At 36.1% G+C, this 12,216-nt stretch overlaps 1 long non-coding RNA gene across 1 annotated transcript in view; it reads left to right on the top strand.

Annotated features, from left to right (window-relative positions):
* The window catches only part of LOC307194644, a 103,176-nt gene extending 92,152 nt beyond the window's left edge, over window positions 1–11,024 (top strand). The window contains exons 2-3 of the long non-coding RNA XR_013830598.1: window positions 4,842–4,941; window positions 10,449–11,024. This is a non-coding gene — a long non-coding RNA (uncharacterized lncRNA). The remainder of the gene's footprint in view (window positions 1–4,841; window positions 4,942–10,448) is intronic.
* Window positions 11,025–12,216: the final 1,192 nt, after the last annotated feature.

The following is a 12,216-nucleotide window of genomic DNA, read 5'->3' as shown; positions in this document are numbered from 1 at the left end:
TTTGCAGATAATGATGGCTGAAAACTTCCCTAACTTGGGAAACAAAACAGACATCCAGGTCCAAGAAATACAGAGAGTCCTAAACAGGATCAACCCAAAGAAGACCACACCAAGACACATTGTAATTAAAATGGCAACTATTAAAGATAAAGAGAGAATATTAAAAGCATGAAGGAAAGAGCAACAAATTACATACAAGGGGACTCCCATAAGACTATTAGCTGATTTTTCTGCAGAAATTCTGCAAGCCAGAAAAGAGTGGCATGATATATTTAAAGTGATGAAAGCGAAAAACCTACAACCAAGAATTCTACCTGGCAAGGCTTTCATTCAGATTTGATGGAGATATCAAAAGTTCTTACAGACAAGCAAAAGCTAAAAGAGTTTAGCACCACCAGACAGGTTTTATAAGAAATGTTAAAGGGAATTCTCTAATTGAAAAAGAAAAGATCACAATTAGAAACATGAAAATTATGAAAGGAAAAATCTCATTGTATCAACGATGTATGAAGCTAGTAGGAAGGTTAAAAGACAAAAGTAGTAAGATCATCTATATCCAAAATAAGTAGTTAAGGGATACACAAAACAAAATAGGTAAAATGTGATGTCAAAAATCATAATACAAAGGATCATAAGAAAATACTATGAACAGCTATATGCCAATAAGATGGGCAATCTAGAAGAAATGGACAAATTCCTAGAAGTGTACAATCTCCCAAGACTGACCAGGAAGAAATAGAAAATATGAACAGACTAATTACTGGTAATGAAATTGAATCAGTTAAAAAAAAAGAAACCCAAAATTCCCATTGAACAAAATTCCAGGACCAGGTGGCTTCACCTGTGAATTCTACCAAACATTTACAGAAGAGTTAACACCTATCCTTAAACCATCCCAAAATTTCAGAGGAAGGAACACTTCCAAACTCATCCTATGAGGCCAGCATCACTCTGATACAAAACCAGACAAAGATATCACACAAAAAAACAAAATTACAGGTCAATATCACTGATGAACATAGATGTAAATTTCCTCAACAAAATATTAACAAACCCAACCCAACAATACATTAAAAGCATCACACACCATGATCAAGTGAGATTGATCCCAGCGTTGCAAGATGGTCCAATATCCACAAATCAATCCAATATCCACAAATTGAAGAATAAAAATCATATGATCATCTCAATAGATACAGAAAACTTTTGGCAACATTCAACATCCATTTATGATAAAAACTCTCCACAAAGTCAATATCCAGGGAACATACCTCAACGTAATAAAAACCATATATAAGCCCACAGCTAACATCATACTCAATGGTGAAAAGCTGAAAGCATTTCCTCTAAGATCAGGAACAAGACAAGGATGCCCACTCTCACCATTTTTATTCAACATAATATGTCCTAGCCACAGCAATTAGACAAGAAAAAGAAATATAAGGAATTCAAATTGGAAAGGAAGAAGTAAAACTGTCACTGTTTGCAGAAGACATGGTACTATACATAGAAAATCCTCAGGATGCCACCAAAAAACTACTAGAGCTCATCAATTAATTCAGTAAAGTTTCAGGATACAAAATTAGTATACAGAAATCTGTCACATTTCTATACACTAACAGTGAACTATCAGAAAGAGATATTAAGAAAACAATACTCTTTACAGTCACGCAATTGTACAATCAAAAAGAATAAAATACCTAGGAATAAATCTAACTAAGGAGGTAAAAGACATGTACTTGGAAAACTATTAGACTCTGATGAAAGAAATTGAAGACACAAACAGATGGAAAGATATACCATGTTTAGATTGTTCTAGAGCTATTTGTTGGAAGATTAGTTTTACTTACTTTGAACTTAACATAAATGGAATCATGAAATATGTTTTTATTTAATCTGGTTTCTTTTGCTCAAAATCTTGTCTTTGAAATTCATTGATTTTGTTGTGTATACCTGTAGTTTATTCTTTTCCCTTGCTGCATAGTATTTCACTGTATGAGGGTACCACCATGTGTTCTTCTATTCTATTGATAATGGACATTTCCATTCTATTATTGATGAACACTTTGATTGTTTCCAGTTCCTTCCTCTTATGAAAAATGCTGATATGAACATTCTTGTCTTCTGGTGACATAAGTAATAATTTCAGTTGGGCATATACTTAGGTGTGGAATTTCTGGGTCATAGGGTATGCAAATGTGTAGCTTACTAGATACTGCCAAAAAGTTTTTAAGGTGAGTATACCAGTTTTAGTCTCTTAACAACAATGTATGAGAGTTCTACTTACTCACCAATACTTGATACTTACTGTCAATCTTTCTTAATTTTCGTAACTCTAGAGGGCATGTAGTGGCATCTAATTTCATTTTAATTTGCATTTTCCTTAGGAATGGCAATGACAGACACACTGATGTTTATAGGTCATTTAGAATTTTTCTTTTTGGAAAAGAAGTGCCTGTTCAAGTCTTTTTTCATTTAAAAAATGTTTGTTTGTTTGTTTGTACAAGTTCTTTAAATGTTTGCATGTTTTGGATATGAGTTCCTTGTTGGATATATGGACGTTCTTAATTTGAGAACTTAATTTTAGAACACCAAACTTTTCAATTTTTTCATAAAAGACTTTTATTCTGATGCTTCATTAAGAAATCTTAAAAATAACATCATAAAAATTATCTCCTAAAATAAAAAATTATCTCCTATAATAAAATTATCTCCTATAATGATTTTGTTTTAGAACCATTTCTTTAACATTTGTTGCATCTTGAATTAATTTTTGTGTATGGTATAAAAGACATTTTTTTAATGTTGATATCTAATTACTGCAGTATCTTTTATTGAAAAGACCATCCCTTCCCTCACTGAATTGCAGTGGTACTTTTGCCATATATCATTAGATTGTGTATGTGTGGGTCTGTTCCTGGACTTTCTATTCTATTGTTCTAGTTTTGTACAGTGTCCTAATTACTTTAAATTTATAAAAGTCTTGAGATCTGGTAGGGCAAGATTTGTTTTTCTTCAAGATTACTGTGATTTTCTAGGTCTTTTGTATTTTCATGTAACTGTAGAAGCAGTTTAGCAATTTCTACAAAAATCCACAGGGATTTGATTTTGATTACATTAAATGTACAGATAAATTTGAGAAGAATTGTCTTAGTAAAAACATGGATTCCTTCAACGTATGAGTGTGATATATTTCTTACTTTTTTATGTTTTTAATTTGTCTCAACATTGTTTTATAGCTTTCAATATAAAATTTTTACATATCTTATATTTATTCTTAGGTTTTTGATGCATTTTGTTTCAATATTAAATAATATTGTTTTAAAATTTTTTACTTTCCAATTTTTGCTAGAAGCATAAAGACATACATTAATTCTGAGCATTGATGTTTAATATAGTAACCTTGGTAAATTGACTTACTAATTTTAAAATATTGTATATAGAGTCTTCTGGTTTAGTCTGCATGCAAAATAACCTGTAAATAATGACAGTTTTCTTTTTCTTTCCATTCTGTGTCTTTCATTTCTTTTAGTTCCACAGAACAGGATCTCATACAATGTTGAATTGAAGTGATGATAGTAAAATCCCTTGAATTCCTTCTACTATTTTTAAATTTTATCCCAGTACTAGTTATGCTTAAACTGTAATCTCTAGATTTTTCTCCTCCTGCTCCAGGAGGTATCCCAAACTCTTCCTCAAAGTCACATAGTAATCTGGACTGTGATATCTCCTTTTGATTTATATTTAATAATGTTTATTATATATTCTATAGGTGATTACAAGATGCTTAACTAAGTAATTTTCTGTCTTTTACACCAGACAAAATTTCTGGACTGCAGAGATTATGCCTGTTATCTCTTTATTCCTGGTATCAAGAACAGTGCCTAACTCATGAAAAATATTTGATGAATATTTGATAAATGTTTGCTGAATGAAAGAATGATACTCCAACTCTGAACTTTCACCAGTCTTCTACATCTATTTATTAACTAAATGTTTTTATTTAGTTGTGCTTCCAGTGGGACACTTATGCCCTGAACTCAATGAAATAAACATTCTCAAACATTCTCTCTCCTTCTGTGTTCCTGTCCCAATAACTCAGCTATCCAATTAATTCTCTGGGGCATTCATCTGGTAGTAAATTTTTACTACTTCCTTTAAAAAAACTTATTTGTCTTCACATATCAAATCAGTATTGTGTTAATTCTTCTTGCTGGTTTTTGGATTTGAGCCTTCTTTTCCATTTCCATAGTCATTATCCTAGTCTAGAGTTTTATAACTTTTTCCTTGATTATGTTAATTTTCTCTTGGTTGTATTGTTTCTAATCCCTCATTCTTCAGCCTACTCACCACATAGCCAACAACAGAGTCTTCCTTTGATATTACTTTAATCACACATTTCCCCCCAAAAGCAAAGTAAACTCCTTTTATCTATGCTAATGGCATTCCAGCCTTCATTTATTACACACTGTGTGCGTACAAACCCCATCTATCTCCAACATAGTCATTTACTCCACCTCACAAAATTCAGTGTCCTTGTTATGCTCACTGCTTTGTCGTTGCTCTTATAGTCCCATGGAATGACCACCTCTTCTTTTTCATTGAGCTATGCCCATAACTTTCTTAAGACTTGGCTTCAGATTTACCTCTTTCAAAAAGATTTCAATGAAGTGTATCATCCCAAATGAAATGTCCCCTTTACTTTATATTTTCCTAATATTTTTAGTCTATAAATATTACTCAAAGGCCAGTTATCAAGGAAGCAATGATATTTCAAGGAAGAAATGATATTTCAAAACAAAAGTCTTCATGTTAACGTGTGCTTTTTTCTTTGATTACAGACGTTTTCCTGATAAAGAGTTAACGGACTTGGGCCATCTTGTGAGGAATACAAGAATTGTGACATTTAGAAGTGTGAAAGATGTGTTGTGCATAAGCAAGGTAAAATGTTCTTTTGAATTATAAACAGAGACACATTTACTGTTTTAGGTGTTAGCTGGAATACAGTCATAAATTGTGGCATATGAATGCAGGCCAGAAATTGTGTGATATACGAATTATCATGATTATGGTATTTGAGAGGACTAAAAGAGACCTAGGTGTTATCCAACCACTTTCTCTAGTTTACAACTGAGGGAAATAGAGTCCTAGGAAAATTGTGACTTATCCTCCAATTAATAGCGTGATTGTGATTATAACCTAGGTCTCCTAATATGAAGTGCAGTTTTTGTTTTATATATATATATATATATATATATATCAAACAGGGTCACCCATGCTGTTTGTACACCCAACCAAAGTAGACTGCATTATGAGCTCCCAGAGGTCAGGACCCATGTCTTTGTTTACTTTTACTTTCTCCAGAGCTGTCCTCCCTGGAGCAGAACTCAGTTTCAGCATTTATTAGACATTATTTCCGTCAAGTTTTACTCTCTATCTGGAAGACCCTTAATAATGTTTTCAGAATCAGAATAGAGAGACTTTCTTTCCTAAATTGCTTTAGGGCATTTATTTTAAGAATATAAGGTTCAAGACTTATGAATGATGGACTCCCTAAAATTTGTCTTCCTGGTGAGTTAAGAAGATGGACTTCCCAAACAGGATCACCTACTACTTTTCTTTGTTTCCTAAATAATTTTTTATTTCTGAGTGCCTTTAAGGATCTGGTCAGAACTGAAAAACATTGATAGGAGAAGCTCAAGCTCACATCATTTGCTGTCTCCTACCTCTGAAACGCGCAAGTTTCATCATCCTTGCTTACGCTCAGGCTACTGATCTAGGACAAGCCACAGCTCCATGTGTTTCCACGGGGCTGTCGCATCCATAGCTGTTCTTCCCATTGGGAGCCAAGCCAAATACTGGGCCTAGGATGTTTCCTCTATTAGGGCTTTGACAGAAGAGCCAAGATAGTAAACTCTTGACCTCTGATAGGTGCCAACAAATCTCAAATACAGATTTCAATAAAGAAACAACCATTTTCCTCAAGATGTAGGCAGGCTGTTGCTCAGCTCATCATGTTAGAATCTTGCTGTTAAGTTACTCCCCAGAGGGTACATTATTCCTTTTTTATTTTTTATCCCTAGATCAGAGTTCCCTAAACCAGAGGAATGTGAAATAAAGTCAGCTGTTTACAAGAGAGGAAACTCTTCCTTATTTATATTTAGGGGCCTGAGAAAACAGCCTGATTAAAAACTGATGGGCAGTTAAAAGTATGATCCACTGAATGGTGTGGGGTAGGCATTTAATACTGAAATGTGAAGTATTATGAGATCCATTTGAATTGAGAAAGCAAGACTGGTTTCATGCAGCAGTATTCTTGAAATGTTATGCATAAGCTCAGAAAGTTCATTCATCATGGGAGTCTGAACACTGTTAATTGTTTTAAGCATCTTCTATTATATCACTGAAGTTCTCCTGTCACACAACAGCAGCCTTTGAATAATCTGTTTACTTAGTTACTGTATTTAATTATGGGTCTAACTTTCAAACTTTACAACCTTTCCCCATTTCTCTCTTACTAAAAGAAAATCAACGAACAGGAATCATTCCTGTAGTTTTCCTTTGTAAGGAAGGTCCCATCTGAGCAACATTATTCCAGCCACTGCAGTTCAGTTTTTATCCTTGACAAGAATACAGAAGTGGTCTTTTTTCCCCTTGAATGTGCGTATTCCTGATGGAGCCTAAAAACTTCCATAAATCAATAAAGTAATTGCTACATAATGACCTATTGTTAGTGTTTGTGCCCAGAATGATGTCACAAGGGGGAAGTGGAGCTACTGAATCAAAAAATGGCAGCTGTTTCCAATTTATTTGAGAGTCAGTTGGACAGAAAATTAAATAAACACATAGACAAGAAGGACAAGGGCAAGTCCTTGTATTATTCTTACGATAGTTTTAATTCAATTGCAGAAGTCAGCAGGCAGCTGATACTGTGGCCCAGAGTTTCATTAGTTGCCTGTCTCACATGTCCGTGAGACGGCACATGCTCACTTCATCATTTTCAGCTTTTGTTATTTGCATTTTAAAACACATCAGTGAAGCATGAATCAAACTTTTCGTGTGTGTGTGTGTGTGTGTGTGTGTGTGTGTGTGTGTGTGTGGTTAGTACGGCCTTCTAAGTCTCAGAAATATATGATTGGGAGACATGGTTTTATCCACTACCTGCAATGATGGTGTCTCTCTCCTCCCTCAGGGCAGGTAGCCAAGAATTTTTAAATATTACTTTCTCTTCCTTGGGGGAAGGCTGGAAGACTTGTATTTGTTGCGGAGCCTGAAGAAAAAGGCATCACCTGGTTTGCAGTCACTCCTCTCCACTGTGACCAGGAGCTTTGATGTGCCCTTTTGATGTTCCTGCCTTGAGGCGCCTGGAGAGGATTATCAAAAGTAGCATTAACCGTCCAGGTTGGAGTTGGGGGTGCAGCAGCATTGAATGCCAGACTGCATATCCCTAATGTAAACAAATTCTTCTGAGGTGGAGTTGCCAGAGTGCTTATGAAATTTCCAAGGTACTGCCAACATGGCCTGCATCTACGGAGCTTTAATTTTTGGAATGTCCTTTTGGCAGGATTCCATTGTCAGGTAATTTGCTATTCAGTGTGGTAGCCACTATTCATTTTTTTTAAAAAATCAAGGGGTCTAATTGTAACTAGAAAATGACTTCAATTCACCATCCAAAAGTATTGTAGTTCTCTCCTAAGAACCATACAGCCCAATTTTTAAAAGATTCTCATATGCCAAAAGGACCTTTGGCAGGTAAACAATTCCCTTTTACATCAGGGATAAGAAAACAGAAGTCTGGTGTCCGGTTAAAAATTCTTAGTGTAAGGTCATTTTGGTTAGACTGTAACTAACTGAGGAAGAGTGAAATTTTCTAGAGGAGATCCTGGGCTCCCAGAGACTTGGAGGCCAGCTTTGCAACTAGGTTTTGTAAGAGTTAGAAGTAAAGGTGCTCTGGAGGGCAAAGAAGCAGGAAGCAGGAAGGACAGTGTGGGATAGGGCTGGAGGGTTTTAAAAGACAATAAACCAATAAACAAGTAAATGTAGAATTTTAGAGAGTGATAAGTATCATGAAGAACAATGAAGTGAGGTAAGGGAGACGAGAAGCATCAGTATTAGGAGTCTTCTTTGATATAATGGATCAAAAATCTTCCGTGATAAAATGTTAAGAGCAGACACCTGCTAGAATGGAGAGAATATGCCCAGCAGGTAGATACCAGGGGAAAGAAAGAGTTACTCCAGGTACAAGGAATGGTAAGGGCAAAGGTCTCTTTTTAGGATGCACTTTCCGTGCTCAGTGAGGAGGCCAGTATGACCATAGAAGAACAAGAGAGAAGGGTACTTTGAAATGAGTCCAGAAAGCTGGGGAGGGGTGGGTGGTGGTGGAAAAGAGCAGACCATATAGGGATTTGCAGGCCATATAAGAGCTTTGGATTTTAATTAATTGCATTAATTGTTTCCAGGGATAAGGAGAGAATATGTTAGGCATGACAAAATGCTGATACTGGAAGGTTGGCAAGACTCGTTAGGCAAACGAGCGCCCAGTGATTGAAATGCCTGCCTCAACAAAAATCACAAATGATTACATATTCTGAGACCTGCAGGAATCCTCATGGGTCCTCAGCATCACGAATGGTAAATCTCCACATGCACGGGTCTTCTGCATTTAAATTTTTTTACTTATGGGGGATGTCCATGGAAAGTTATGCTCCCAAAGAGCTACGTTTGCCTTCACATATGTTGTTTCTGCCTGAATTCAATGTCAGGTTCCTAAAAGCAAATTTCACGTCTTGGTAACTCACTTTCATGGTAGTTCTTTTGAAAGGAATTAATAACTTTCCCCAGCACTAAAAATTTAGGCTATTGAACGTGTGTAGACTTTGTGCCTCTCTAGAGTCTTATTGAATGGTCTTCTGGAGAAAAGTTAAGTTCTACAAATATGAAACCAGTTAAAAACATGTTGAATTTCAAAGTTTTAATTTTACTTCTTTTAAAATGCCTTCAAATGGTAACCTAAGGCACCTTTAAAAAAAGAAAATAAGTCATGTGTATTAGTAATTTCAGAGGGAAGCAGATTATTTTACTCCATTCCTAGAGAGTAAAGGAGTAAACCTCCCAAACTGGGCAGATATAGTAGAAGGAGATGGTAGCTGGAACGAAGGAACATTCGCACGAGGAGACAGTGCGTTGGGAAGCAAACGTCTCATTTCTTTTCCTTCTGTCTTCCTCAAGAACTGAGTGTCTCTAGCAGGGAGATGGGAGGAAAGACAGGCCATTATTAACCACAGAAAGCCAGACAGGTAAACAAACACTTTCTCCTTGATCAGCTTAGAAGCTCTCAGGGACCAGATTATTGCCAAAGAGGCACCTGCTTTTGAGAATTGAGGACATGCTGCTGGGAGGTTTCGGACATGAAGTTAAGACTCAGATTGCATTATATCACTAAGATAAGCATATAGCCTCTAGGAAAGTGAATGAGGGTGTTCTTTTTAATTTAGTCTTTTCTTCATGTATTTGTCTTTGTTTTCATAGAGTTTAGTTGTGGTAAACATAAATCATGCTTACTTTAGTAAAAAAATGTAATTGCTCTAATTTAGAATAGTGGTTAAAATGTATATTTTAGAATAAAATATATGTGGGTTGAAATCTCAGCTCACCCATTATAAAAGTTATGACCTTAGTCATCTAACCTCTTAGTTTTTGGCTCCTTATGTGTAAAACGGAAAACGTAGTGGTGCCTACCTAATTTTAAATGCCTGATAAATCTTGGCCATTACTATGAGTATTATGAAAAACTTGGGTAGGTGTGGATTTTAATGCCCTATGATAGTGCAGTGGGAAATCTACTGCAGTTGTTGGCACTTTATATAACCTGCCAAGGCAATTAAGAGATGAACTGCTTCCGTAAATGGCAAAATGGAACAGTTTTTGGTCACAGATGATCACTGCGAGAATCTGTAAAGTACAATATAGGGGAGGACTTTCTCACTGGGAAAACTGCCTGGGAGCTCTGGGGGAGCCATCCAGTCTGCATCATTCTATCATGAGTGTTTCCACTGGGTCAGTCTTGGCCATTGGCTTGGGTGTAGAATGGTGATAGTGGCAATTCTATAGCAGTGGATGCATGGAAAGGACTGATAAATTTGTAATGACCATTTGTTTGTCAAACTGGCCTGCACTCTTGAGGCTTCTAGGTTACAACCATCTGGTTCTCTTACTAACTAAACAGATCCCCCAATACCTCTCATTTTGTGATTTCTCACTCTATAAAATATGGAATTTTGAAACATGGTTTGTGAGAAAATATGTACTGTATTTTTATTTTATCTTTTTATATTTTATTCACTTAATAGAAATGAAACACATGTGTAAAAGGACCTAACCCCTTTTCTTTCATTCGAGTGCCTTTAGAGGGCTGCATTGCAATAGATATATCATAATGTGTTTTGCAGCTGTTGACCCAAGTAAAGAGAGACACTGAGACAAGGTCACAAAAATTAATGTATTTTGGGATAAGCAAGGAATTCCAATTCAGGACAAGCAAACAATAGCAAGCTACAGGTGAGTCTCTTGAGGGTTTGGGGTATGTTGTATTTGTGGGCTGGGAATGTAAAGAGGGAAGAGTTCAGTCAGAGCTGGCTAAAATAAACAACAAAGAGATACCAACCTTGAAAACTTCCCAAGCACACAACATCAGTCCAGTAACACAAAGCTCAATTCAGGCCACTCTGTGAGGCCAGCCTGACCTGGATGATCTTCCATTCATGCCTCTGGCAAAACTTCCCAAGGTTGATATGAGACAAGTTCTGATCAACCCCCTATCATCTGAGAAAATTCTGACAATATCAGTTTTCTGTAAGTCACGCATTTGCAGGAAATCAAACTCCAAGTCCTTAAGTTTTGTCTTCCTGTAGTCACATGTGTGAGCTTCTCCATTTTGTACCCTCCAGTTCTATTTCAGATTGAATTTTTTTCACATTTTCCCCTTTTGATCAAGATCTTTTGCAGAAAGTATAGCTGATCAATAATGCCATTTAGGTCTTGTTTGTTATTGTTGTGTGTGTGGGGGGGGTATAGTTCTTTATAGATGGATTGTATTGTATGCCATACAAAGCTGAGGAGGGTTGTCCTCCGGCATCTTTTTTTCATGAAGTTGAGATGGATCATCCTCAGGTGTTTTGTTCCACAGAGCTGAGGAGGACCATCTGCAGGTGTCTTGTCCCATGGAAGAGGGAAATTATATGGAATTTCACTGTCCTCACTTAAACAACAGGCAGATTGAAAAATAAAGAATCTCCATTATGTCCCTCTAAGGTGGATAGTTTAGTTTACTCACATTTGAGAAGGAATCATTTCTATGGAAACAAAAGAAAAACAAAGATTAACAGTTCCAGCAAATTATAAATTTAGTTTCTGAGGTTTGGAGAGCAGCCAATTGAGAAAATTTCTAGATGTTGGGTTCTAAGCATCCTCAGATGGAATGAGGGCAAGCAATAGCAACCTGACAGATTTTCCTGGATTGAAGTGTGAACGTCTCTGGTGACCTTTCTCAGTGGCCACGTATCAACAGGCACAAAGATTGTCCACACATAAAGTGTTGTGGTGATTTCTCTGAAGTTTATACAGTTGTTCCTCGGTATCCATGGGGGATTGGTTCCAGCACTCCTTCAAATACCAAAAATCTATGGCTGCTCAATTTCCTTTATAAAATCAAGTATTATTTGCAGATAACCTATGCACATCATCCTGCGTACTTTAAATCATCTCTAGATTACTTATAATACCTAATACAATGTAAATAGTTATAAATACAATGTAAATGCTATATAAATATTTGTTGGCACACAGCAAGTTCAAGTTTTGCATTTGGGAACTTTCTGGAATTTTTTTTAACATTTTCAACCTGCAGTTCGTTGAATCTGCAGGTGTGGAATGCACAGATACAAAAGGCCAACTGTATCAAGCTGTCCAGCTTTAACTTTCATGGCATCGGAAAAGAGCAGTTTTAGTTTCATAGTGAGTTCAAGTCAAAAGAGTGGGAGAAAATTGGAAATGTTAGTTTGGAGAGTTCTAGCCACATATGGAAGGAAATTAGAGTTCAGGACTCAGTCCAGTTACAGGTAGAAAACAAAGTTCAAAGACAATTAAAAATACTGGAATCTGGTATCCATAAAGGTGTATTATTGAAATATAATTCTTCTTTCTATAATCATCCCCATT

The sequence above is a fragment of the Stenella coeruleoalba genome (genome assembly GCF_951394435.1).
Source record: "Stenella coeruleoalba genome assembly, chromosome: 11".
Taxonomy (NCBI): Eukaryota; Metazoa; Chordata; class Mammalia; order Artiodactyla; family Delphinidae; genus Stenella; species Stenella coeruleoalba.
Note: the sequence above shows the minus strand (reverse complement) of the source record. Positions and strands in the feature narration are given on the sequence as shown.